Source organism: Gracilinanus agilis, chromosome 2, assembly GCF_016433145.1.
Source record: "Gracilinanus agilis isolate LMUSP501 chromosome 2, AgileGrace, whole genome shotgun sequence".
NCBI classification, from domain to species: Eukaryota; Metazoa; Chordata; class Mammalia; order Didelphimorphia; family Didelphidae; genus Gracilinanus; species Gracilinanus agilis.
In genome coordinates, this window is record NC_058131.1 from 543,776,956 (window position 1) to 543,804,890 (window position 27,935).

The 27,935-nt window shown below is 36.4% G+C and overlaps 1 pseudogene; it reads left to right on the plus strand.

Moving 5' to 3' along the window:
- The window catches only part of LOC123234101, an 84,230-nt pseudogene extending 57,103 nt beyond the window's left edge, over nucleotides 1-27,127 (plus strand).
- The last annotated feature ends 808 nt before the right edge of the window (nucleotides 27,128-27,935 follow it).

A 27,935-nucleotide genomic window follows, 5' to 3' on the forward strand; every position in this document is an offset into this window, starting at 1 on the left:
AGTTGTTTTGATTTGCATTTCTCTAATTATTAGAGATTTAGAACACTTTCTCATGTGCTTATTGATACTTTTGATTTCTTTATCTGAAAATTGCCTATTTATGTCCCTTGCCCATTTATCAATTGGGGAATGGCTTGATTTTTTATACAATTGATTTAACTCCTTGTATATTTGAGTAATTAGACCCTGTCAGAGTTTTTTGTTATAAAGATTTTTTCCCAATTTGTTGTTTCCCTTCTGATTTTGGCTGCATTGTTTTTATTTGTAGAAAAGCTTTTTAGTTTGATATAATCAAAATCATTTATTTTACATTTTGTAATTTTCTCTATCTCTTGCTTGGTTTTAAAATCTTTTCTTTCCCAGAGATCTGACAAGTATACTATTCTGTGTTCACTTAACTTATTTATAGTTTCCCTCTTTATATTAAAGTAATTCACCCATTCTGAATTTATCTTGGTGTAGGGTGTGAGATGTTGATCTAAGCCTAATCTCTCCCATATTGTTTTCTAAATTTCCCAGCAGTTTTTGTCAAATTGTGGATTTTTGTCCCCAAAGTTGGGCTCTTTGGATTTATCATACACTGTCTTGCTCATGTCACTTACCCCAAGTCTATTCCACTGATCCTCCCTTCTGTCATTTAGCCAGTACCATATTGTTTTGATGACAACTGCTTTATAATATAGTTAAATATCTGGTACTGCTAGGCCCCCTTCACATTTTTTTCATTATTTCTCTTGATATTCTTGATCTTTTGTTATTCCAAATGAACTTTGTTATAGTTTTTCCTAATTCAGTAAAAAAGTTTTTTGGTAATTTGATAGGTATGGCACTAAATAGGTAAATTAATTTGGGTAGAATGGTCATTTTTATTATGTTAGCTCGTCCTACCCATGAGCAATCAATGTTTTTCCAATTGTTTAGATCTAGTTTTAATTGTTTGGAAAGTATTTTGTAGTTGTTTTTGTATAATTCATGTGTTTGTTTTGGTAGATAGATTCCTAAGTATTTTATATTGTCTAGGGTGATTTTAAATGGTGTTTCTCTTTCTACCTCTTGCTCTGAATCATCTCTTTGGCAGGAGGAGCTTGGTAGTATGTTTCATCCTTGAATCTTTGAATGATCCATCTGGAATTATGATGTGTCTTTGAAAAGATAAGAATTCTGGAGTCTTTCAAAGTTGTTTTTTCTTTTTAATGTTTTCTTTTTAGATATTATCTCTTAATTCTATTCACTTCACTATGTTCATAGAGGTCTTCTACTTTTCCTCTGAAACTATCCATTCCATCATTTCCCATAGAACAATAATATTAGTTTACCTGCATATATACTTTAAGTTGTTGAGTCATTCTCCTACAATTGGGCATTCCCTTGATTTCCAGTTTTTGGATACTATGAAAAGTGCTGCTTTTAAACATTTTTGTCCATATGGCTCTTTTTTCTTCTTTCTTTGATATCTTTGGAGTATAGGCCTAGTAGTGATGAGTATGTCCCTCCAATATTTGCCACCTTTTTTTGTCATCTTTGCTGGTCTGATGGGTATAAGGTGGAACCTAAGTCATTTAAATTTTCATTTCTTTAATTATTAGTGATTTGAAGCATTTTTCAAGTGGTTGTTGATAGTTTGGGTGTTACCTTAGAAGACTCCTTATTCATATCCTTTGACCATATATCTATTGGGGAATGGCTCTAAGTCTATTAAATTTGAAACAGTTCCTTGGGTATGAGACTTTTATTAGAGAAACTCAAGATCCCCTCTCCCCCATCTGTTTCCCTTACAACAATGGATCTCTTAGGTTATGCTCCAAATTTTCAGTCTCCTTAACTCCCTATCCCTATATTTCAGTTTCCTCTAATCCCTTTCCACCTTCCCCTTCATTTTGCTATCATATCTCCTCCTCTCGTTGAGGTATCTTGGACAGTTTGCTAATAATACAGCTTTTGAAACTATTCTGGAAATCTTTATCATATATATTCTTTCACTTGGATTAATACTTGGGATGTTTGAAGGATTTTTTTAAACAGAGGCTAGACAGTCACTTGAGCTCATGAGAAAATAGTAATAAATTTCACACCTTAGATAGCTCTCCTCCGCAAGTCAGTTCACTAATAAAAGAATAGAGGATCAAATTAACTGAGTTGTAAACTCGAGAAAAATCTTTAGACCTGTCACCTACAATGATGTGAGTTGTTGATGTAATTTTGTTATTGAGTCTATGCCTCTACAAAAGCATTACTTTGAGATGTCATTTTTTTTAATTTGGCATTTAAAATTTTATTTTTTAAACTAGTCTATGAAAATAGAGAAATGGAGAAAATAATGTTAAAGGATTATGGACTCAAAGCTGGCAAGATCCTGTGAGGTCATTAAGTCCAATCCCTTTGTTTTGTAGCTGAGGGCCTAAGACCCAGAAAAATTAAGTTACTTATCCAACCAAGGTCACTTAAAAGGTTTCAAGGCACAAAAAAATTAGGACCCAAAAGGAGGAAGCTGAAGGTAAGTGAGTTAGGAAAGCAAAAGACAATGTCTTTGGTGGGCTGGTAGTATTTTCATGTGATGAGACTAGCTAGATTGTGGCCCCTGGAGGGAGTGGTGCCCATCTAAATTTTGGTGCCTAGAAAAATGTCCCCACCTACCCTACCTAATTCCAGCTCTGCTATCTAACTTAAAATAGAGGCTCTTACTGCTCACTGACAGTCTTCAGCTCTGATTGATTTCCTATCACTAACCTCATGGAAACTGTTCCAAATGGTTTTCTATCCCCAAGCTCCCTTTTCTTTTTCAGCAGATAACCTTGACTCCTACTTTATCAGAAAGATTGAGGCCATCCTTTGAAAATTATTTCATATTCCTTTCTTCAAACTCAAAACCTCTTCATTTATCATCCTTTCATCCCCTCTAGTTGCAGAGGAAGATGTAACTCTCCTCTTGCCAAGAACAACCTATCCATCTGTGTCCTTGACTGTGTCATCACCTGTTTCCTTTAGCATTTTTTAATAACAATAATTTCCCTCTCTTCCTCTTGTCTTCAGTGTCTCTTGGACTCTATATATTCCTTCCCATTTACCTTCCAATAAGCTTCCTCATCCTAAACAAATTTCCCCTTAAACCATCTATTCTCCTAAATTAACTACCCTTTTGCTTTACTGATAAAACTTGCTGAACTTCTCTTTTAAAAGCATCAATGATTCCACTTTTTCACTATCTATTCATTGTTCAACACCTTGCAATGAGTTCTGTTCCTGTCCCTCCATTCTACTGAAATTGCTTTCTCCAAACCCTCTGAAGCTTTTTAAGGCCCTTGATATACCCCATGACCTCTTTTCAATTCTAATAGCCTCTGTTATGTCTTCAAAATGTGGTAGCTCATATTGATATGGTTTATAAAATATTCTACTCACCACAAACCTATGCAGAAGATAGTATTATCATCTTATTTTATTTTGTTCTTCTTAATAGACATCTAATAAACACTATGTGTAAATACAACTACATGCCACAGTGGATAGAATGACAGACCTAGAGTTGAGAAGACTCATCTTTGGGAGTTCAAATCTGATCTCAGACAATCACTTGTTGTGTGACCCTGGACAAGTCATTTAACTGTATTTGCTTCAGTTTCCTCATCTATAAATGAAATTAAAATGGCAAACTTCTCCAGTATCTTGGCCAAGAAATGGGTTGCAAAGAGTCAGAAACATCCGAACAGCAATATGTGCAAGGGATTGATCTTGGTACAGGGCATACAAAGACAGAAACAAAATACTCCTTGACTACAAGGAACTTATATTCTAAGTAGAGTGAGGGGATGATTTGGAAGGGGAAAGGAAAGATAATCTAATGTGAACTCACCAGTCTCTTTTCTTAGTTTATCTCAAGACTGTTTCTATTCATCTTCTCTCATTACATTTTCTTCCTAGCAAATCTCACCTACTTCCATGACTTCAAATAGCCTCTCTAATGCAAATTATTCCCAGATCTATTTATTCAGTCCTCATAACTCTATTGAACAATAGTTTCACATTTTCAACCATTTTTCTCATCTCTTCTTTACTCTTATTAAAATGTTCCTTGTATTATACTCATTTGTATAAATGTCTATGCTTTGTATTAGACAGCAAAGTCCTTTAGGGTCAAGACTGAGCAGTTTTATCTTTGCATCTTCTGAATCTTGCACATAACAGGCATTTAATAAATGTTGGTTGAATTGACTGAACACCCCACCACCTCCTCTTCCCATCTCTAGGCTCAGCCTACTGGCTGACCAAGGAGTGGGCATAGTATATTAGAGGAGATTATTGCAATAGCTACCAGTGAAGATTCACAAGACCAATTCGAGCCATGCTATAAAAACACACAATCAGAAGACCTGCTGCTTTCTAATAAAAGCAGTGAAATTGGTGTCTGGGAAGCTGACCTTGTTAAACAGAACTTTTTTTGAGGTAATTACTGTGCTCATTCGGGTCAAAGAACTTCCATCCTAAAGAGCACTTTTTCTGGAGTCAGAGTGCCTTAGATCAAATACCCTGAGCCCCTGTTCCCTCAACTGTAAGATGAAGTTGAAAGAGATAGATTCTGAGATCCACCCTAGCCCTTGATCTATGATCCTATGATCTTATAATACATTTTACCTTGAATATATTGAGTCTGAGATTTCGGTGGAACATCTGGTTGTGTCCAATAGGAGTTATTGCCCTGGGACGAGAAGACAGATGCTTTATTCACCAAGCACTCTAGTCCTTTGCTTCACCCCAAAAGAAAAATAAAATCCCTGTAACAAATGTATATTGTCTGGCAAAACATATTTCCAAATTGACCATGTCCAAAAATGTATTTCATTCTGCATTTTTAGTCCATCATCTCTGCCACTATCAATGGAGGCAAGTAACATCCTTCATCTCTAGTGGTTTGGAATCATGGTTAATCATTGTATTTAACAGAATTCTAAAGTCTTTCCGAATTGTCCATTTAAAAAAATGTTGATCAGGGCATGAATTGCCCCCTTGGTTCATCTCACTTCACTGTATATCACATCATAGAAGTCTTACCAGGTTTCTCTGAAACCATCCCATTCTTTGTTTCATAGGCTAAAATAGCATTCATGCCATTGAATGGCATAAACCAAAATTGGTCCAACCATTCTCCTTAGTTTCCAGTTCTTTGCCACCACAAAAGACCTGCCATATGTATTTTCATACCTACATAATCTTTTCTTCTGTGTTTAATCTTTTGGTCTATAATCTTTGTAATGGTATTGCTGGGTCAAAGGGTATGCATAGTTTAGAGACTTTTGGGCAAACTACTTTTCAGATGGATTGAACAAATTCACAGATACACAAATAGTGCATTAGTTTTCCTGTTATATATGTTTAAAGTAACATTGTTATCAGGGAAACTTGTTGCAAAGATTTTTTTTCTCCTTAACTTATTCTCTACTAATTTTAAGTGAATTAGTTTTTTTGAACAAAAACTTTTACATTTTCAGTCACCAAAATGATCTATTTTGTCTTATCTCATCCTTTCATTTAGTCATACACTCTTCCCCTGTGTAGAAATCCAAACAATAATGCTTATTTATGATGTGACTTTTCATAACTGGGTAATGTATCCATTTGGAACTTATCTTAGTATATGGCATGAGGTATAGAGATATAAAATTTAATTTCTACCAGTTTTTTTCAGTTTTTCCAGAAGTTTTATCAATAGCTAGGATTTGGGTTTTATCAGACACTAAGCTACTCAATTATTTGCTTCTATCTGTTGTATACCTAATCTGTTCCACTGACTGGCATTTCTATTTTTTAGCTAATATTAAATACTCTGATAGTATAGTTTTGAAATTTAGTACTGTTATGTCTTCTTCCTTCTCACTTAAAAGATTATTTTCCATGAGATTCTTGACCTTTTATTCCTCCAAATCATTTTGTTATTTTTTTTACCTCCATAAAGAAATCCTTTGGTAGTTTGATATAGCATTAAACAAGTAAAATAATATTGGTAGCATTGTCATTATTATTATTTTGTCTCTGGCTACCCATGAACAATTAATGTTTCTCTGGTTATTTTGGTCTATCTTTATTTCTATACACACTGTTTTGTTACTGTGTAGCCTTCCAATATTTAAACTGCATTCTGTAGTTTTGTTAAATAATTAACAAGTTATGATAAATAGTTTAATGACTCCAAATATATAGAGAAAAAGGTTTTGACAATCTCTATTTCTTTTTTTTTTTAATTGGGAAATATAGGAATAACGTTCTATAGTTATCTCTTTCTGCTGAATTTTGTTAATGATGTATGTAGATTTATTTTAGATCTTGAAATTTACCTGAAGTTAATTGCGATTAATTTTTAGTTTTCTAAGGTTTTCTGAGTACACCATTCTATCATCTACAAAACCAAACAATGCTTCTTATTTGCCTGTGCTTATTCCCTCCATTTCTTCTTTCTATCTTCTACTATAGCTTGCATTTTTAGCACTATATCATACATTTATTGTGACAGTAAATATTCTTGTTTTACCCCTGATCTTAATGAAAAGGATTCTAATTTATCTTCATTATATATAATCCTGTTTTGGGGGCCTAAGAACTTACCAATTTTTGAGAAAGTTCATTTATTCCTATGTTTTCCAATTTTTAAAAAAGTAATTGAGATTGCCAAATCCTTTTTCTCTATATATCTGGTTTCATTAAGAGGTCTGAATGACTTATAGTGACCATAAGCTACTACAATACTTTTTTGAGAAGATGGCCACCACCAGGAAGATGGGACCATTTCATGCCTTGATTTTATATAATAATCATTTAATTGTGTTATTATTAATATGGTCGATTGCTATCATAGTTTTCCTAATATATTTCCTAGCTGACCTGGTTAGAGTGTATAATCTTAGTGATGTGTTGCTATAGCTCTGCTAATATTTTATTTTAAAATGTCACACTTTGTTAAGTAAGGATAATGATCTATAATTTTCTTTCACTGTTTTGACCTTGGTTTAAGTATCATAGAAAAAAAGTGGTAGAGTTCCTTCTATTCCTATTTTTGAAAATGTGTCATATTGCAATTAATTTTTCCTCAAATATTTGATAGAATTAATTAAAAATCCACCTGATATTAGGATTTTTTCCATTGGAATTTCATGGATGGCTTGTTCAATTTCTCTACTATTAGGCTATTTAAATTTTGTATATCTTTTTCAGTTATCTTGAGTATTTGATATTTTTATAAATATTCATCCATTTTGTTTAAATTTTTGGTCTTATTAGCCCAGGGTTGGGAAAAATAGCATGTAATTATTTCCTTAACTTTTTCTTCATTTGTGAATTGTGTGTGAATTCTCCTTATTTTTGATACTGATAATCTGTTTTTTTTTGCTTTTTAACAATTAAATCAAATTAGCTAATGCTTAATCTACTAGGTATTTCAAGTATCTTAATGCAGTTTTAAATTATAATACCTTCAGAAGTATAAATGCTACCAACTTACAAAGCTGATATTTGAAAAGTAGGTTATTTAAACTTTTAAAATAATGATAAATTTCTTATTAAAATTCCACATAACCATTATTTATACTATGTATCACTTTAGTTACTCCTCAAACTTTGTAAAAAATTCCGCTGTTCAGTGATTTAAAGGATTGCATTTACAATCCTAGCCTTAAGATCATTCAAAGAATGAGATTTTGTTGCATACATGGCAGTTTTGAAATGAATCCACAAGAAAAAGTCTAATGGTAATAGAACAGGTGACCAAAGTCAACAAATAGAACTCTTCTACTAATCTACCAGTCTGATAAAATGTCATCTAGAAAGCTACTCACAAATAATGCAATATGACTAGGTTAAATTTTATTAAAATAAAAAAATATTATTTAAATGTCAAAAAAAATTAATGGGTATAGAATTTAAACATTTTAAATGTCAAATAATTTTGTATGTAGCATTTTACTTCCAAGGTTATTAAAATTTTAAATTACTCTAAGGCTTTTAGAACACCCTATCTTTATTTTTTAATACATTTCTAGCTTTATTTATTAATTTAATAAGCCTTTTGTTTTCAGTTTTATCATTTGTAATTAATGATAATTTCATCATTAATCAGAATTTTAAAATTTTCTGGTTTTCAGCTTTTTTAATTGCATGCCAAAGTCATGATAAGCTCTCTCTCTATCTTTGTTTCTTCCTCTTTCCCTCCCTCCCTCCTTCCCTTCTCTTTCTTTACATTGGTCTGTCTCTCTATGAAATATTTCAGAGATAAAAAATTTTCCCTGGAGAATTGCTTTAGCTTCATCCCAAAAATTGTTTTATGTTAGTTTATTGTTGTAATTATTTCTGATTCTCAATGGTTTCTAAGATTTATTCTTTGACCTAATAGTTCTTTATTATTTTGTTTACATTTAATTTTTAATCCTTTTTTCAATAGTCCTGTATTGAATATGATTTTTATTGCATTGTGGTAAAAAATATGCCTTCAATAGTTCTACTTGTCAGTATTTATGAGGTTCTTATGACCTAACATATGTTCAGTTTTTAGGGATACCATGCTCCTGAAAAATGTATATTCCTTTCTATTCTCATACAATAATTGCCAGATATGCGTATTTAACTTTTCTAAAATTTTGTGTAGGTTCTTAAATACTTGTTTGTTTCTTATCAGATTTTTCTAGGTCTGAAAGGGCATATTAAGATCTCCTACTTATATCTTTATTTTCCATTTCTCCCTGTAACCCATTTAGCTTTTTATTTAAGTATTTAAATGCTATTCCATTAGGTGTGCATATAAATACATATATGTAATGCATTTATATTAATTCATTGCCTCTGATTACTTTCAGGACAATGTTTATTTCCTATTTATCAGTATTAGTCAAGTCTATTTTTGTTCTTCCCTTGACTGAGATCATAATTACTTGTCTGCTTTTTTAATTTCAACTGAAGAACAATAGATTTTGTTCTAGCTTCTTATATTAACTCTGAGATTTTCTATTTCAAATGTGATTCTTGTAAACAACATATTGTCAGATTCTACTTTCTTTTTTTAACTGTTTCTCTAAAGACCTTATGTTTGTTATTTTCTTTTTTCCTTCAATAATGTTTTATTTTTCCCCCACTTTGTATAAAAGCGCAGATTCTACTTTCTAATCCAATCTGCTACCCTCTTCCTTTTTATAGGTAAGTTCATCCCAGTCACAATCACAGTTATGATCATTATTTGTGTATTTCCTGGTCTCCTACTCTTTCATATTTGTCCTTTCTTTAGGTATGGAAGAATTCAATAGGTAAAATCATAAAAGGAAGCTCTCAGGGGCACTTGAGTTATGAAATACATTGGAGTGCATGTCATCTTAATAAAAGATATGTTATATAAAGTATGACTATAATGTTACCTTTATATTTGACAAAAATTTAATCTACATATCCACTTTACTACTAATGCATTGCATGTAGCCTGCTCACTGGAAGAATAATATTAAAGAAACTGGCTTTTGTTTCAGGGAGAAGTATAGAGAAATTAAAAGAAGGCAATTCAACCTATGCTTCTTCTCCTCTTCAATTCCAGATCCAAATTATAGTCTATTTTCGGCATCCAAGATAAATGTAACCTGTGGACATCATCTATGGTTTTTCTATTCATAAGCAAATCATGATCTGAGCAACACCCATTCTTCAACATTCCTGATCTCCCTCACCCTCTTCCTCCCCTAAGGATGGAGGAGAACTTGAAGAATCAGGATATGCACCACAGAAGGAAAAGAGAGGAAGAGTTGAAGTCATCTCCCTTTCTAAAGTCCTTCCAGTGAGAAGCTCTTTGTGCTTAGTCACCAATCATGTTTCTACTCTCATGGGGTTCATAGATACCAGACCAATAGGGAATTGCTGCATCATCCTAAAACAAAAGTCCTTCAGGGCTGAGATGGAAAATAACTCTCCAAAAGAGGTCCAAGGTCAAGCAGATCAGAAAAACACCTCTGTTTAACCTCCACTGACAAAAAAGCCAAAGTATTTTGAACAATTATGGATCTCTTCAATCAGCAGTTGACAACCCATATTGATAGCACTAGAGTAGCAAGAACAAGTTAACTTATCTCTGAATTATGGTCATCTTAATTAGCAGGAGGCATGGGCTATATAACAATGGACCTGGGAAGAGGATGAAGAATTTGGACTAGTCTGTTCAATGTCAATCAATAAAGAAATGGAAAAATCCTCATGCTGCCATACTTGCCTTATCTCTAGGTAGTATATGTTATCAGTAATCTTTCAAGGGCATTATCTAGACAATACTCCAAATGGAATACCTTAGAAGTGAAGGTCCTTATATCTTTTTTGAATTAACAATTCAACAAGTGAAGGTCCTTATATCTTTTTTGAATTAACAATTCAACTACCCTGCTACCCTGAGACTCCTTCAGGAGGCTCTATAAATTTCTGGGGCTAGAAGCATCAACACAGTGTTATCCATAAATAGAAGTGTCCAGAGGTCCTCCTGACCTACATACAATCCCATTTCCATTCATCTTCTGTATTGATTAAACATTTTCCATGGTGGAAGTTATTATCTGTAGAAAGCATACTATTTTGTATCTTGCTGGCTTTTTGAGGAATGTTGGTTATTGATGGTGGTCAATATTTTTTATATATTTGGTCTTAACCTCTAGTATTACAGGTATAGGAAAATTCATGGAAATTATTTCTAAAAGGGAAATGACCTATATACACAAAAATATTTCCAGGAGCTCTCTTTGTGGTGGCAAAGAATTGGAAACTGAGAGAATGCCCCTCAACTGTGGAATGGCTGAATAAATTATGATAGATACTTGTGATAGAATACTATCATGCCTAAGAAACAATGAACAGAAAAACCCTGAAAGGTTTACATGAACTGAGGCAGACTGAAGTGAGCAGAACCAGGAGAACTTTGTACATGGGATCAGCAATATTTTTTAGTGATCAACTCTGAACGACAACCTTTCTCAACAATAAAATGATCCAAGACAATTCCAAAGGAAAATATTATAGGCCTTCAGAGAAAGGACTAATGGAGACTGAATGCAGATTAAAGCTTTCTATTTTCACTTTATTTTCTTTGTGGGTTTTGGATATGTGTCTCCTTCTATAACATCACTAAATGAAAATATGTTTTGTATGACTGTGTATATATATATATATATATATATATATATATATATATATATATAAATGTTTGCCATCTCAGGGAGGGAAGAGGAAGGGAGAGAGAAAATTTAGAACTCAAAACTTCTTAAATAAATGGTAAAATTTTATTTACATGTAATTTGAAAAAATAAAATATTTTTAAAAATCACTTCTAACAATACAGACAGGAAACTTAGGGTGTTGGAGTGCTGTGTAAGACTCTTAGAGGAGTTAGCTCGTTTAGGGTTTCACAATCAGTATGTACTAGAGGTAGGACTTGAACCCAGGTCCTCTGAGACTGACTTTCAATCCACTATCCCATAATTCCTTGTATATTTGTCCCTATAAAAAATCCTCCAAATCTATGGGAAAAGATAAGAAACCAATATATCTCAAACATTTCAGAAAAGGTAAGTCCCTGAATTAAGGAGCCCTAATTTTAAAGAAAAATAAAGCCATTGACAACTTTATTAACAGGATCTTTTCCCTAGGTATATATACTGATGAGCCTCTAAGGTTCCAAAATTAAATTTCTAAAAACCCTTAACTCATTCTTTCATGTGTAGAAAGAAGAAACCTTCAGAATTCCCCAGAAAAGTAAACCTTTATTTTTCAAATAATCTTTTAAGTTTGAACAAAATAGATTTTTTTTTGAAATAATGCTTAGTTGGCCTGAAAGGAATATTTAAAGCTAAGGATTTATTCTCAGGTTCTCTCATAATATTTGTGTAGAAAGAATGAGGAACAACAACAGATGGACAGCCCAAGTGGTGCATTAATAAAAATATTAATAACTCACATTTAAATGGTACCTTAAGGCTTCTAAAACACATTCCTAATGATAACCTTGTGAGACAGGTAGCATAAGCATACTACAGTAAAAGGGAATCACATAGCAATCTTCCATAGAATTTTTAATATGATTTTTACTTCTCATCCAAAATATTTTCAGAGATTCATCTGGATACAAAAAAAAAAAAACACAAAACAGTTTCTAAGCTGCTCTGCTGGCCTAAATCCTAGAATAATAGTCACTTTAATTGAGCTTATCCCATAGGGTTGGGAGATACATGGGCAAAGTGGCAAAGTGAATTTATTTCTTCAGAGTATATTTGGTTGAGTTCAACATGCTGTATCTCCTTCCCTTTGCCTTTCATCCCACCGCTACTTTAAGAAAAAAAGAAATCATGGGATCATATTTTTAAATCTAGAAGAGACCCTAGAGGGCACAAGTCTGACCCTTGGTTTGACACAATTGGTGAAATTAAATCTTTTATTCAGGGTTTCATACCTAATAAGTTTCTTATACTACATCCTAGAATTGCCCAGTATGGTCTTGTATTTGTATTATCTTGCAAATGTGAGAATGAGGTGTAAGCTGGGCAATTTGGAGGCAAGTAAACAAAGAGAATCATTTGATTTGAACCCAGTTTTCCTGATGACAAATCCAGGACTTCGCCCACTACACCATTCTACAAAAAGATTGATTCCAAACATGGTCTTTTTAATTTGATTTTCATTTCTTAGAGGCAGAAGGTTTAGCATCAACTTCAATTCAGTGTCTCTTACTTTAATCTTTTCTCCCTTTCCCTTGGCTATTTTTCTTCCCCTTCATTCTCTGACCTTCCTTCTTCCCCTTACTTTAACTAATATACATAGAACTTACAGTGTGATTGCCATTGTGCTGTGTGTTCTTTGCTCCTCTTGATTCCTTTTCTATCTCTAAATTACTTAGGGTTTCATACCTTCTCTTACTGTCTTTCTAGAACTTAGCAGAGTGTCTGGCACATAGTAGGAGCTTAATAAATGTTTATTGATTTTTTTATATCTCTCCTAGGAGATGGAGAAAGAAAGTGAACGAAGAGGACAGGAAGGGAGGAGAGAAGATGGGAGGATAAGGGAAGAAACGAGGTTAGAAATGGGAGGGATGACAGAGGTAGAGAAAAACAGTTGAATAGACCAGTCAAGAAAAACCAAGAAACAGTTAAAGAAATGAAAGGAAGGTGGAGAAGAAGGAGCAATTCATGCATGGGCAGATAGATGAGCAGGCTTCTCTGAGAAAGTATGAATGTCTAATCAATTAATAACCATTTATTAAAATTTTCTGTTGTGCCAGGCACTATGTTCAGCACTGAGAATATAAATATAAAACATTCCCTCCACATAAAGTATTTACAGAGCTCTATATGTGAGACCTAAAGGACCTGTAGTCTATTTATAAGTGTGTATGAATGACATCATGGAAATGCATTTATTTAGATATACACCTAGAGATTTGTTTTTGAGTATACAGAGTAGAATGGAATTCGCTCCATTGCTTGGTTATTCTGATAGCTGAAATTCCATTGACTTCTGGAGTAAATGAGGTTGGGATAGCTCTAGATAAGAGACAACAGATGGACAGCCCCAGTGGTACAGTAGAGGTAATAGTAGAGGCAAGAATAGGAGAAATAAAGATAAAGATGGAGTTCATATAGTGGTTCTGGGCATCTTTTTTGGTAAAGACACTGATCACCCTTCCTGGAAGTTTCTGTGATTTACTATGGGAATGAGATATAGGCTGGGAAATTTGGAGCCAAGTAAACAAAGAGGGAATCACCACAGCAGATCTGTTGGAGACAGTTGATGTCCCCCATAACTTATACCATGCAGGCAATTGCCTGTTGTGACTGCTTAAAGGCAAGAAGACTCTGGAGCTGGCACATGGTCCTTTTTCATCTCCTCTACAATGAGATCACACTACAATGAGGTCCCTTGTCAGCAGATATAGCATAAGAGCCCAGGAACCTCAAAAGCTATTGAATACAACACTCTCATTTTTACAGATGGGGAAGCTCAAGTTGAGAGGCTGAAAGAGTTTAGGGGACTTGCTTAAAGTCACATAGCTAGTAAGTGTCTAAGGCAGGATTTGAACTCAGGTCTATGTGGATTCCAAACCTATGGCTCTACCTGCTGTACCATGTGGGCTGTCCATCTGTAGTCTCTTATCTAGGGTCTCCCCAACCTTGCTGACTGTAGAAATCAATGGAATTTTGCTTAACAATATAACTACAGAATAGAATTAGTTCCATTCTACTCTGCATCTTCAAAAACAAATCTCCAAGTGTACACTTAAATAAATGCATTTCCATGATGTCATTCCTACCCATACACACTTGTAAATACATGGACTACAGGTGAGCACATGTCCTATAGGTCTCACATACAGAACTCTGTAAATACCTTAGGGATAGGTATTATTTTATTTTTTGCATTAGCATCCTCAGTGCTGAGCATGGTGCCTCACACACATATACACATTTAAAAAAGGGGTTTTGATTGATTAGACATTCATACCTTTCCAGGACCCCCTGATCACCTATCTGCTCTTGCCTGAATTGCGACTTCTACTCCACTTTCCTTCCTTTCATCTCTTTAACTCTTCTTCTTGGCTCTTCTTGGCTGTTCTAATCTACTGTTTTTCTCTACTTCTGCCATCCCTCCTATTTCCAACCTGATCTCCTTCCCCTCCCTCTCTTCCTCCTTTACTTCCCCTCCCTTTTTCTTTTCCCTCTCTTTCCATTTCTTCTTCTTCTTCTTCTCTCCTCTTTCCTTCCCTTCCCTCTCCTTCCTCTCCCTCCTTCATTTTATATTTTCTTTGTTTGATATCTGTTTTACCAAATCGTGGTAAATCCAGGTAATTGATGTAAACTCTACTTGAGCATAATTATGTGTGGTGTACTGAAAAGAGACCACTAGATTTGGAGATGGGGTACCTGGATTCTAATCTTGGCTTTGTCTCTATTTGGAAGACCTCAGTTTCTTTATCTGTAAAGTGACTAAGTTAAACTAGATTATCTCTGAGGTCTCTTCCAGCTCTAATATTTCATAAAAATTTTACGGATCTTTGCTCAGTGCCCTCAACCTTTGTCCAATCAATCAAAGCCTTATCTGTGTCCATTGAGAATGTGTAAGGTAGGATGGAGTAGGAACACAGAGTGGCAAGGAAGGCAGGAAGGTATGAAGAGAGAAGAGTAAAAGACCAATTGACAAGTGGGGCTAGAAATGAGAGGGGAGTTTTAGAATTGGAAAGCAAAGGACAGACAAAAGAAAAATGAGATAATAATAGTTGAAATTATAGATTTTTTTCTCTTTCTCTTCACAAATGCTCCCCTCATTGGTTCCTTACAACAATTTTGTGAGACATACTCGTTTTACAGATGAGGAAACCAGGTCTTAGAGATGGAAAGTGACTTGTTCATAGTAACAGAACTTGTAAGTTGAAGAGGCAGAATTTGAAGCCAGGTCACTCATAAGTCCAAGTCCAGCCACCTTTCCACTATACCACCCAAGGTATGGTTTAGGGAGGAGATTACCCAAATCTATCTTCTCTCTGTGCCCAGCTGTTAGGGTAACCTTGGCTTCTGACCTATCACCATACACCCAGAGAGTGCACCGGGAAGCAGTGGCTTTTTGTTTGGCAGGGACTTGAGCATTTTACCATTAGTGGCCCATTCTTTAGATCCTGCAATTTTAATGAGTTTTAGAATTCCCAAATGAGATGCAAAGGCCAATGGGGAGGATAAAACTGTGAGTTTTCAGTTAACGGCACATCAGGTTTCATTGACAGCTAACAGAAAAAGAGCAGGTGGAAGGAGGGGAGGAAGGATGGGGGAGAGAAGTGCAGAAAGGGAAGATGGAAAGGCATCAAAGCTAAGGACAAATTTGGCTGACTTATCTAGGGCTGGTTCTGATATGCCTCTTCTGAAATTCCTTAGATAACAGCTGTGACCAAGAAATAAAGAAAATAGAAGAGGGCTGGACGGAGACTTTTATCCCCTGGCACCTGGGCACAACTGTGATGGGGGAGGGAGAGCTGATCACATAACATTCACCTTCTAAAACCAACTAAAACCCCAATAGATAAGCTGTCAAAGATATGAACGAACAGTTTTAAAAAGATTTGTGAACTAAAAATCACCACAGGAAAACACATCCCAAGTAATTACCATCAAGAAAAAAGGAAAATTAAAAAGAACTCTCAGGTTTTATCATATTCTGTGAAAACTGACAAGGATAAAAAAATGGGAATAATGAATGTTGGAGGGGGTGTGGAAAGACAAGCACACTGATGCCTTGTTGGTAGAACTGTGAAATGATCCGCAATTTTGCATTTTAGTTGGGAGTTATGCAAGAAAAGTGACTTAACTGTCCATATTCTTTGACCTAGCAATCCTACTCTTAGTTATATAACCCAAGGAAGGTAAAAACAGAAATAAAACTTAGCAAAATATAACAAAACTCATTATGGTAGCAAAGAATTAGCTCCAAAGTGGATGCACACTGATCAGGTATAACTAGAAAAAAAACTGTAGCATGTGGATGTGGTGGAATATTATTTTATATAGTAAGAAAAGACAATGATGAGGAATTGAAAATCCTGGGAAGTTTTGCCTGTAGCGATGCTGAGAAAAACAAGAAGGACGAATAGGACACTATATACAATTATAAAAATATAAATGAAAAGTTCACTTGAAGAAAGGCGAACTCTGAGTAATGGGAAAACCAGTGGAAATCCCAGAGAACAAAGAATGAAACATAGCTTCTCCCTCTTGACAGAGAAGTGGCGTACAATGAGGGCAGAATGTTTTGCACACTGTCAGACAGAGTTTCTCCATCGGGTATTTTTGCTTAATTATTTTCGTTTGTCATAAGCAAGGGTTCAGCCTGGCAGCGGGAAGGAAATAACTGTGAGGCAAAGACAAAAGGCAATGATAAAAAGTATTTTAAAATAAAGAAATGAGACCAACCAAAAGCCAACTTATGCCAGATTTCCCACTTTAGGGCAGGTTCCTGCTGGGAACATTTTGAAAAACCCTCTAAAAGTGGCTCCCTTACAGCTCACTGGTGTCTCCCTCCTCAGAATGTGAATGGAAGATGTGTGTTTATGCAGGATGATCACCATACATACATACATAAAATATGCACAAAAGTATATAGGCGCCAAAAAAGAAATCGAAGTTTTGAGAGAAGCTCAGAAACTGCTTTACTCCTTCCTAGGGAATCCTTAGCATCTCTTTCTGTCCATGTGCGAGTGCGCACAAATCATTTTCTTTTCCATGGTCAGCTTTCTCTTTGTGATTGATAATTGGCTTCCCTCTAGGTATGTTATGATCTATTTCAAAAGCCGGAGCGCTCTGAGGGAGAGCAGAAATGATCAAATTGGGTTGTAATTTATGTTGGCCCCTGACATACATATAAATATATATATATATATATGTATATATATATATATTTTTAAATGATTTGGTCTCCAAGCAACTGATCTCTTAGCAACAAGAAGCACCTTTATAAAAGATGGCACACAAAGAGTGATTGCCCAGAAAAGCCATCCCGTCCTTAAGGAGCCGCGCATCCTTAGCGAACTGATCATCTTCCAGAGTCCAAAAACTAGAAGTAAGGAGCCGACCCAGGTAACATTCAAATTTGCACGTTTTTCCTGAAAAGCTCATGCAACTCTCTTAAAAGAATAAATTTTCTTGTGAAATTTGATTTTCTTCATCTGTCTTGATGTTAGTGGATTCTGGATAACTTTTAACTGAATGTCTTTGGATTGTTTTCTTAATTTTTATTCTCTCTGAGGTGGATTTTTGATCAGGAAAAAAATCTTACTGAAATAGACTTGATGAAATGTCACCAGAAAGAGAAAAACAGCTATTCTTTTCCTAGTTTTATTTCTCTAGGGGTTTGATTTAAAAGGAAAAAAAGAAAACAAAACAAAACAACTCTATCATTTGGCTCAAGAAAAGGAATGTGTAGAATATATACATTGTTGGGTAGATGTGTATGTTCCAAATGGTTTAAATGATTAAAGAGCATGAAGATCATTTTGCTCTCAAACTTTAATTCAGTGCTAATTCCAATGACAAGTTATGGTCTTTTACAGCAAAGCCACTCATTTTCAAATGTTTGAGGACTTCTGGCTATTGCTCCCCGACCCATAGTCCAAAACAGTTGTTTTTAATTCATTCTCCTTGTTTTAAAGGGGGAAAATCACTCTCAAACTTAATGTAGAAGGGAATCTAGCTAGTGGCATTATTTCTTCTAGATACCCAAAAGCTTTAAAAAACTTTAAATGTTCTCACAAAAACTGGGTTGAAAGATGAGATATAATTGTTTTAATATCAATACTCAGGCAAGAGAATTAATCTCAACCATAAGTAGAAGTGGAAGCAAAGTGTTAATCTTTTATTGGGGTACTGTGAAAATCTGTGTAGTTGAGCTCTGGAGCTCAATAGTATTTTGGATAGAGCCCCAATAGCAAAGAGGTGGTTTTAGCATAACTGCAGTTTTCAAAAGAGAAGTTGGGATAGAAAAGCTTTGTTTCCTAGTGCCTAAAAAATGTCTACAATTGCTTGTTCATTTACGTCCCTCTGAAATTAAGCATCATCAGTTCAAGTTTTGCCCAGCACAATAAACTTAATTAAAAAGCTCATCCTTACTGTATACATTTTTTAGTGTTGCGAGCTCCATTCTATAGCTTATGACTTCATGTGGGAGCCAACAGCATTGTTGTATAAGTTTGAATTTCAGAAACTTTTTAAAAAAACTCTCTGGTTCTAAGAAATTCAAATCAATTAAATTTTACAAGATTTTATTAGTCATTTACTATGTGCAAGGCACTGTCCTAGGCTCCAAAGATACAAAGGCATTTCTTTACTGTCTGGTTTTTTAGGTTCATTTATTCTTTGATTTTACTTTTTGGTAATTTCTGTACAAACATTTTGGTGAAGTTCTTAAAATAGAGTTGCAAACGTGAATTTTGATGATTATGTCTCCAGGTGGACATTAATTTTTATTTCTGGAAGAGATGAACATTTAAACAGACTCGGAATCTGAGTGGACTCTTATTTAAAACATAATCTAAGATTTTGATATGGCTCTAGAATTAAAGAATTCAAATGGAGCCTCTTTTGAAGTTCATTGCTTGGAATCGGTCTCTTGTTTATGTGCTATGAATCATCTAGACCTTAAACTATAGCAACACCAGTCATCCTGGCTCTTGAAAGAAACTAATCCAGTATCAATTAGATTGCCACTTGTTAGGAGTGAAGAGACTTTTCATGGACAACTGAGCTGATCCATTCAACTGTGTTATGATTGATTATCTCTGTTTGTAGAAGTAAAACCCTGATAATAATTTATCGGTGGGGGGGGGGGGAAGGGTGAGTTACTAGTCAAGATGTTTCCTTCTTCCTTCCAGTAAATGTACCCTAGAAGAATCCCCCCACAATGTTTTGGTGTTTAATCATAAAAATCCATCTGAGGTTTAAACTTAGTTTCCTGACTTGTGATAATAATAAGCCAAGTCTCTAGTATTGATCTAATCCATTAACTATTTACATGTCACTTGCAAAGCATCTGGAAGTACCCTGTCTACCAGCCATGCTGTAAAAGTCCATTCAATTTAGCTCTTTCAATGACTGAAATGGATTAGTTGGGCACCAAGTCATCCTTTGACTTCTAGATTAAGACTGTTACCTAGAGAACATTTGGTTTAATCCCCTAACTTTACAAATGAGGAAAGTGACATTCAGAGAAGAGAAGAAACTTGCACAATCCCCCATGGTTAGTTAGTGGCAGGGTCAGGATTAGAATCTAGTTCCTTTGATTCCAAGACTGGTATGTGTTCTATTACATCAGGCTGCCTCCCTGATCTTTCTCCATGACTGACCTCAATGACAGCTGAAAAAGCCAAATCAAAAGGAATTTGATCTCTGCTTTGAAAGTAGCATTACCTTACCTAACTCCATGCAGGTAAATCCTGTATAACGTTTCATAATTAATGCTATATAATGGCACTAACTTCTCATTCTCTTTCTGTGTGATGGTATGGCTGTCTCAGTCATGTCTGATTCTGTGACTAACCTGGAATTTTGTTGGCAAAGAAACAAATGGTTTGGATCATTTTACAGATAAGGAAACTGAGACAAACAGGTTTAAGTGACTTGCAGCTATTACGTGTGTGAGGCTGGATTTGAGCTCAAATCCTCCTAATTCCAGGGCCAGTGTTTTAGCCACTGTGCCACCTAGCTGTAGTACTTTACAATTCACAAAACAGTTTCCCCACAAAAATCTCATTAGAGAAGGAACACAAGGATTATTATCCCCATTTTATGGATGGGAAAACTGAGGCTAAGAAGACTAAGGAACATTTTTATACTCATATTGCTCATAAGCCTTGGATCCAGAACACAAAATCGACTCTTTTGGCTCCAAATTCAGGGCTCTTTTCATAATGCCACCCCACCTCACCCTTTTAATCAAATTCTACTACCGTATTCCAAAACTCCAATGTAATTTCATTTGATCATTAATCAGAGGTGTAGATTAAACAGTCAGCCACAATCTGAGCTGACTGCCTAGCAACATGTTTTCCTGATTCCAATTACTGATATAAGAAGGGATGAACCTGTATTTATTTTGTCAAAAGAGATATATGAGGTAAGAGGTAGCCTGATTGGGAATAGGAGAGCATAAGGTTGACAGGGGCAGGAGCAATAAATAGGTAAGGGTGAGTAAGTGAGAGAGTTTTCTCTCTGTCTCTCTCTGTTTCTCTCTGTCTCTGTCCCTGTCTCTCTGTCTCTCTGTTTCTCTCTCTCTACTTCTCTCTCTCCGTTTTTCTCTCTCTCTCTGCTTCTCTCTCTTTTTCCCTCTCTCTCTGTCTCTCTCTGTGTCTCTGTGTCTCTCTCTTTCTCTCTCTCTCTCTTTCCCTCTCTCTCTCTCTCTCTTTTTTTCTCTCTCCCTGTCTCTCTTTTTTTCTCTGTCTCTGTCTCTGTCTCTGTCTCTCTCTCAAAAATAAAACACCCTTTACTTTAAAATACCACTCTACATCAATCTATTAGGATTTGTGCTACATACAATCATGTCTCGGTTGAATTCACAAAACTCAATAGTCTCAAACCTGGGGCAAGTGCATGTTTTACAATAGAATTAAACATTGTGAAAAATTAAACATTGGGGGTGGGGAAACACATTTTAATAACTTTCCACTCCCTCGTTAGGTCTCCACAAGTTGGGTAAAATAAGGCCTTCCCAAATGATTCAGTCTTTTCAATTTGCCGCAGACCCATGAGTTCTAGGGCAGGACGGGCTTCATGAATAGCCAAAGTAGGTGGTGGCCTATGTGGTAAGATTGGAAGGACACCAGGAACCAACCTCCCACCCCACAAAAGAAAATTCCTCATGTCTGAAATTCTTTCATAAAGAAATTGGTGTCTTGGGATTAACATTTTGTTTCCTGTAAAATGGCAATCTTCCTGGGTGAAGTTTAGTCACCATTGGTCAATTAATTTATAAGAACCTTCCTGATAACAGGTTTTGATAATAGGGGAGGGGTTAGACTACTCAAGGCATTGTGGTATGGAGGAAAGGCTGGTGGGCTAGAAGTCAAAAGAACTGAATTCCTGTCTCTATCTGGCCACTCAGCCATCTGACAGTGGGGAAATTGTTTAATGTTTTTTAGCCTCGGTTTCTTTATGGACATTGAAATACCATAGGATTATAGGATCATAGCGTTTAGAAAGAGAAGGAACCTTTAAGTGATTTTTAGTCCAACTCCTTGCTTTACAGTTGAGGAAATTGTAGGTCCACAAATGTTAAGTATCTTGCCTTGGGTCATACATGTAGTAGGTTGCTGAGGTAGGGATTGAATTGGTCTTCCTAACTCCAGATCCCCCCGTTCCACTCATTGTGCCATCGAGCTCTCTCTACTAAAGGTTATTCCCAGAAGGAATGAGGAAAAGGGTTAAGGAAAGGAGGGGAAAGAAATCCAAGGGAGCCAGTATCCACTCAGCCCTTGGGCAAATGGAGAATCATTCTCTTTGATGAAGGATTCTGTTTGCTGTTCAGTTGTTGTTCAGTCATGTCTGACTCTTTCGTGACCCTGTGGACCATAATAAGCTAGTACTGACCATGAGGTTTTCTTGGCAAAGATACTGGAGTGGTTTGCCATTTCCTTCTCCAGTGCATTAAGGCAAACAGAGGTTAAGCATCACAAAACCAACAAGTGTCTAGGTCTGGATTTGAACTCAGATCTTCCTGACTCCACAGCTGGCGCTCTGTTCACTGAGCTACCTCCTTGATGAAGGGCAGGATGGGAAATAATCAGTTTGGTCAAGGAATTTCAGGCATATGCTAAAACAAATATATAATGTATCCCATTTGGTGTATATGGTTGTTTCAGTCATGCCTGACTCTTTGTGACCTCATTTGGGGTTTTCTTGGCAAAGATACTTCAGTGGTTTACCATTTCCTCTTTTCTGCTCATTTTACAGATAAGGAAACCAAGGCAAATTGGGTTAAACAACCTGCCCAGGGTCACACACAGCTAGTGTTTGAAGCCAGATTTGAATGCAAGAAGATAAGTCTTCCTGGCTTCAGACCTTGCACTCTATCCACTGCACCACCTAGCTGCCCCAAGGTGTTTGTTACTGTTAAATCATCTCAGTCTTTCAGTCATGTACAACACTTTATGACCTCATTTGGGGTTTTCTTGGCAAAGATATTAGAGTACCTTGCCATTTCCTTTTCTGGCTTGTTTTACATAGAAAGAAACTGAGGCAAAAAGGTTAAGTGACTTGCCTAGGGTCACACAGCTCGTAAGTGTCTATGGGCAGATTTGAGCTCAAGTCTTCCTCACTCCAACCCAGTGCTCTATCCATTGAGCTACAAGTTTGAGAATGAGCTCCCTCCATTTGGTACACAAAAGGAATATCTTATTCAAGGAATTCTCTGATAGGGGAATCTAATTTCCTATATATTCTACCTGTGCTCTTGGCTTCTTTAAATATGGGACTACATCACTTCCAGCAATGAATGCCAACTCAGGAGCCAAAAACTTCAATTCTCTTCCTTGCCTCCATTACCCTCACAAGGTCCCATAAATTACTCTTTCAATTGTCAAGCCCCTAATAGATGACATTTATCCAATACTGGGAGGGTTCCAAAGTACTTTCCATCTATCATCTCATTTGAGACAATTAACCTGTAATAATATGACAAGTATTAATATCCTCATTTTACTGAAGAGTAAACATAACACAAAGAAGTTAAATGATTTGCCCTTGGCCACACAGCTAACTGTTAGAGGCAGGATTTGAACTCAGGATTTTCCTGGCTCTAAGTTAATCATCTTTCCGTTACCCGCACCATCCTATCCCTCCAAGGAACAATATGATTCACTAGTTAATTTAAGAGCAGGATGTCATAGAAGGAGATACTGAGGTATAGAGTTAAATTTATTCATTTCCCTAGCTCTTTAGAGTGACAATCATTGAACAAAGGGCAAATAATACAGGAAAATATTGGTTAAGCTGATACTATGTGCCAAGTACTGTGTTCAGTGCCAGAAACACAAACTGAAAAGTGAGACAGTTTCTGCTTACATTCTAAATAGGGAGAGATGATAAGTATGAGGATTCGACTCTAGGAAAGAAGGAAATGCTTAATGATGGTCCTTAGGGCAGAGCAGAAGGACAGGTGGCAAAGTGGTCTTGTTTGTTGTTCTTCAGTTGTGTTGGATCCCATCTAGGGTTTTCTTGGCAGTGGTTTGTTGTTTCCTTCTCCAGCTCATTTACAGATGAGAAAACTGAGACTGAGTTAAGTGACTTGCTCAGGGTCATGCAGCTAGTAAGTGTCCAAGGCCAGATTTGAACCCACTAAGATGATCCTTTCTGGCTCCAGGTCCAACCCTCTTTCCATAGCAAAGTAGGAGATAATCATTTTTAAGAAACTGGAGATATTTAACTAAGAGAAGATTGAAGGGATGAGGGAAAGGCTGGGGTAGGACAGCCTTTCTTTAAGCATTTGAAGAGCTGTTTCATGAAAGATGGATGATTTATTCTGCTTGGACCCCAGAGGATAGAACTAGCAGTGATCTAGGAAGTTGCAAAGAGGTCAGTTTAGGTTTGATATCAGGGTTAGTAATAAATGGCCCATAGTGATCAATGCATTCAGGCTGGTTTTCTTTCCAACTGCTGGCTAGTCAGCCATTGGAGTTGTTTCCATATCCCAGGTGTGAGTGAAGAGGGGACCCAGATAACGCCTCAGCCAATCTGTTGTGACAAATCAGACAAGGATATTTATCTCCAACTCTCCTGAAGGAAAAGCTAGATAGAGAATATACTGTTCTTTCTATCAAAAAGCCTGTATAATATAATACAGGAAACAAAACGTACTCATGAAATGATTTTAAATGCTCACAGGGCAATGTGTCAGTATATAAAATACAAGGTAGGCTATTAATTTTCTCAGAAAATAACAGAATGTTCTCAAAAGATGGATTATTACAACTCTTTCCCCCAAGTCAACTTGAGCTTTAGCCCAGAAGACATTTCTAAAGTTAAGTTTGAATTAACACCTTAACAAGCCCTTCTAACTAAGTCTACTAGAGTAACCTCATTTGTTTAGGTAAGAACCTCCATTTCTTCTTCAGAGTTTGCCTTGCAGCAATAAATTTATTTACCAAGTATTACCAAGAAAGAAACAAAATGAAATTAGTGAAGAGAGAGTTGGTCTTGGAGATAAAATGTCTTATCTATAGTCTTAGATGAGTCACTTAACTTCTTCATTATCTCAGGAAATCCTCAAAAGCTATAAGTTGCAGAGAAAGTGTCAATTTTCCCTGGTAGAGGAAATTCCATACCAGAAACTTTCTATACCAGCATTGGCGAAGACATGGCACACATGTAGAAGTGGCGCTCGGGGAGCTGCTCCATTCACCTTCTTCCCAGAGCCTGATGACATTTTTTGCATGTCCCACCCTTCTGTCCAGCCACCCAAAGAGGGTATTTCCTCCTTCAGCTCTCTCAGGTAATGTGGGGACTCACAGACTGCTTGAATTTGCCCTCTGGGCACTTGAACTCAGAAAAGGTTCACCAGTGCTGCTCTATACTATTGATATCACCTAGTACCTATTCCTTCTTTTAAAAAATGGTGCAAATTGCCAGAAAGTCTCCCTCATAGGGTCTCGGGGAAAGGAATAAAATATAGTATAAACTAAGCCCACTGGTATGGGACTCTCTTTTCATTGGTGTAGATCAATGTTCCAAGCATGTATGTGAAATATGGGACAGAGTTGACAAGAGCCAAAGAAAGGAGAGATTAACTACCTTCCAGTCATTTGGGACTCTCCAGTCTTTTTTTTTGGGGGGGGGCTTCTGGGTTACTCTTCAAGAGTAAGGATGAATGATACCAAATCCACTTCAAATTGCTGAAGTTAAAGTAAGACTCTAGGAAGAAAGTATCATAAGAGTAACTAACAGTTTCCATTATGCCCCTGTCTTTAGCATGCTACACTAGAAACTTTGGAGAATTTTCCTCTTTGAGAGAATCGAGTACTCAATCTTTGTTGAGCTGAGTTAACTTGCTCCTAATGGGAAAACTCTTTTATTTCATGTTGTCTGTTCTCCACCTCCTGTTACCAATTAGTCTCCTGTGGAGAAGAATGAGGCAGAGAAGAGGTTGGAGATGACTACATTGCATTCCTACAAGTCATACATGATAGTCCATGACACAGTAGTTTACAAAGTGGTTTCATCGTATATAGAATCACAGAGACATCAACTCTCGGTTAGAAAAGAACTTGAAGACTATCCAAACCAGTCCAGTCTATACCTGAGGAAAATGCCTTGTACAACATAACCAGTAGGTGATCCTTCAGTACTTGCTTAAAGACCTCCAAAATGAGAGCAGAGAAAGCGTTCTCTCCTAGAGCAGCCCATTCCATTTTGGATTATCTTTAATTGATTATCTTTGCATCAAATCCAAATTTACCTTGTTCAAACTTCTACTCATTGCTATAGGTTCTGCATTCTGGGGGAAAACAGAACAAGCCTCATTCCTCTTCTACAGATCAGCCCTCTAATTCTTGAGAACAGCTATCCTGCACTTCCATCCCAAACCCAAAGCTTCTGTTCTCTAGGCTAACCAGAGCTCATTCCTTCAAACAATCCTCACATGGCATGATCTCAAAGGCCTTTCACAAACTGGGTCCCCCCTCCTAAGGATGATCTCTGGTTTATCATTGTCATTCAAGAACTTTGATGCAGAGAATCAATTAAGGAACCTCTGATGTAGTCTGACCAAAGCAATAGGAATGTATTGCCCAGAGATTGCCCCAACCTGGATATCAAGACTCTCTTAATGCAGCCCAAGTTAACATCAGCTCTCTTTTTTATTTCCACAACATATTCTTGACTCATAATGTGCTTACAATCCACTAATACCCCCCCAGATTTTTTCCAGATAAACTATGGTCTATATGCTGCCTTAAGAGAAGTAAAGTTGCAGAAGGGTTTAGTAGAAAGGGATTAATTAAGGAGAACCCTCTTCAAAAGGGGTCTAGAATATGGTTTTGGAGACAAGGATTTGGTAAAAGAGAAAGCAATGGTATGGGCAGGGGGAGCACAGTTAGAGTTTAGAGCTGGACAGCACCATAGAGATCATCTAGTCCAAATCTCCCATTTCACAGTGAAGGAAAACGAGGCGGCTATAGGTGAAATGACTTGCCCAAGGTCACACAGGGAATTATGAGCAGAACGAGGAGGTCAAAGTAAGCATCACGTTTTAGTTTTGGTTTGCTACTAAGTTGCTGCTTTGAGAAATGATGAGTCTTGCACTAGGAAGATTCGTTTCCTATAGAATCTAGATGCAAACCTCCTTGTTCCCTGGTTTTCTCCACTCTGAGGAGTAGGGCGAAGGTCCCAATTTTGTGTTTTGAAAAAAGTAACCATGACAACGGTGAAGTCCATGTAGAGTAGTAAAATACTTATAAAGCTCACTTTCATAACCTTGTTTTTTCTTCCAGAATGAATGTTCCTCTCCAGACAATGATATGGCAGTAACAAAGGAGAAGCAAACAGGACTATATCTAGCCAACCTGCATGTTCCCCCTGTGCCCTTCAAAGAAATACATGGATCGATGATATGTTAGTTCTTTGCTCTTTGGGTTCCCCTGCCCCCACCTCAAGCCCACCCCCACTCCCACCACTAGTTCAGCTACAGAGCACAGTCTAAAAAGGCAAGAGCAGATGTAAGTTCTTTGAGGGGCAGGTGTTCTACCACTTGAATGAATCCATGCATTTGGGAGTAACAATAAGCATAAGAATTACCAAAAAGATTCTGTTTAAAATAATGGAATAATGGCGCAGAAGACAACTTTTGGACCCCATTCTTTTATCCATGGGTCAGAGAACTAGCTGTGAAAAACTTGAAAAGGGCTTTCCACATTGAGGAGTATAAGAAGAAAAATCTCTTTTCCCGTATATTTCCCTGCAGTCACTTTTCTTCTAGCCCATTCGCTGAGGGCTGGTGTGAATAGGTAGCATCATGTAATGGAAAGTGAATCAGACTCAAGTTACAGGTCTAGCTTTGTCAAGGAGACACAGAGAATCAGAAGACTTTTTAAAAAATAATCAGAAGACTTTTGTTATAGGTCTTGCTCTTTGTGCCTGCGGATGTCTTATCCTTCCGGAGTGTCCATTTCCTTACTGGCCAAATGGATTTATTGTAAGGAACAAGTGAAATGACATTATATGTGAAAAATGTTTTAAAAAGTACAAAGTGCCTTAAAAGTATATGGTGGCTCTGTTGTAAGTGCTTTTCTGAAGGCAGCATGGAAGTGTGGAAAATGCAATGGCTTAGGAGGACTGAGGACTTGGATTCCAATCCTATCTCTGATGATTAATACTTAGGTCATGTCACTTAACCCATCCCTACCCCCCGGGTCTCAGTTTCCTCAT